Raw genomic sequence first — 2001 nt, forward strand, 5'->3', positions numbered from 1 at the left:
CGCGGGGCCGGCGGAGCCCGGGAAAAGGAGAATTCCGCGGGATGATCCCAGGGCGCAGAAATTCCCAGCGGAGACAGAGGAGGTATTTGGGACTCGCTGCGGCCCAGGGCCTGTGCCGGGGGCAGCTCCGCAGCAGCGCTGCTCTGGTGGATAGGCGCTGGGGCCCACTGGTGTACGCGAATTTTTGCTTTCTCCGTACCGGGCAGCGGAGACTACCCGTCTGGAGGCTGAACAAGCGCTGGGAAAAAAATCCTTATGACATTTGTGCGTGTGTGTGTGTGCCCTGATCCTGCCTCCCTTCTCTGTGTGTATGAAAAGACATAGAGCAAACCCGGTGTATATCCGTCATGTGTGCCCACAAAGCTCCCTAACAATTCCAGTTCGGAAAAAAAAAAAATATATATATGCATATATATATATATATACACACACATATATTAGCTCCTCTGATTTTTCTAACATATCTGTAGCTATAAATACACCACACCTAATCTAACATCTGCTATGATTTCATTACCATCCAAAGCATGGGGATGTGACAGTAACGTATTACCTTACAATACTAACCATAAGTGCATTGTAACATTTATCTAAATTACATTGCTTTTCCTGACTTTGCAAACCAGTTATAAAAAGATTGGAGTCCAGTGATGGAAACATAAGTTTAATGTAAATTATTGTGTATGGTTTCGGATTTATAATCCTATATTTCTTCGAAATGATGCACTTAAATCTCGCCTCAAGTAAGAGGTAATGGTTCTTTATATCCTTTTCCGTCAGCCATATATTTCGGTGTCTGGACAGTTTTGCCGAGCCCCCCGCGCTCGCGTGTCTGTGTGTACATACAGCAACCCCTACACGCACAGCGTGTTCTGCATACTTGTGTACATACACACAAAGCCGAACATAATTCTGGCCGCTGTTTAGACATTTTGGATGACGGAGAGGTCTTTCACTTCCTACACAAAAGTGCGAGGGAGAAGCTGGACGCGAGCAAAGAGCACGAAGAGGATTCAGAAGAAAACGTCTTTTCGGAGAACGGTTCGGAACCCCCTGGAAAAAAGGCTCACAGCCCTAGGGTCTCTTTTCAGAGTATAGCGGGGGAAAAAAAAAAAAAGACGAAATTTAACGTGAGCATGGAGGGGACGGCTCAAAGAAAGAAGCACCTTCGCCACCACCAGAATTAAGACATCGTAAAGGGGACTGAAAAAGTATTAAGGAAATGTTAATCCTTTGGCTGGTGGGACTCCAGCTTTGCGCGAATTTGTCTCCAGTAAGGATCTAAGACTTCTTCAATCGGAGCATATGTTCATAGAGCAATAAAACAGAAAGATTTACAGTCTCCGCCCGCCCCCCAGCAGCCTCATACCCTTTCAGGAATTACTTATGATGATTTATAACAACAACTCCGGCAATTGTCAAACTGATAAAATAGCCTGGGCTATATGCGAGAATAAACGCTCTTATGAAAGGGCTACGATTTATGTTCAGGTCCATTTTACTGCTAGTCTTGGTGGAGTTTGGTTTCTTTCCCGGCCCAATAGGATAATATAAAACTTCATTGATAAAAACGTAGGAGTCCTCGTGAAGTAGCAAATCTGTTCCTTAGTCACTAGCAAAGCACATAAACATTTGTCATCTTTGAATAATTGAATTAATGTGTTATTGTTTGAATGTATAATTCATAACATAGGAAACTTTGTCTCTGTCCTGCCTCCGAAACGGAAGCAATAAAAAGCTACAATCTAGGTTTTTTTAGAAATTACTCCAGCGAGGGATAATAAAGAATATCCTGTTTGCAGAAGGTATTTCCAGATGATTGGGATTTCACAGAGAAATCTCAGACTCGTTGTCCATATTCTATGGAGTTTACAAGGAGTGACTTTGTATAAAAACACAAATCCTACTTTCCCCTACTCCGAGCTATTGATCCGGGACTCGAAAGCCGGCATGCCCGCTTGGGGGGCTGGATTCGCCCGAGGTCCTCCGCAGCCCCGCGCC

This window comes from Manacus vitellinus, unplaced genomic scaffold (assembly GCF_001715985.3).
Source record: "Manacus vitellinus isolate BGI_N305 unplaced genomic scaffold, ASM171598v3 scaffold_20_pilon, whole genome shotgun sequence".
Classification (NCBI taxonomy): domain Eukaryota; kingdom Metazoa; phylum Chordata; class Aves; order Passeriformes; family Pipridae; genus Manacus; species Manacus vitellinus.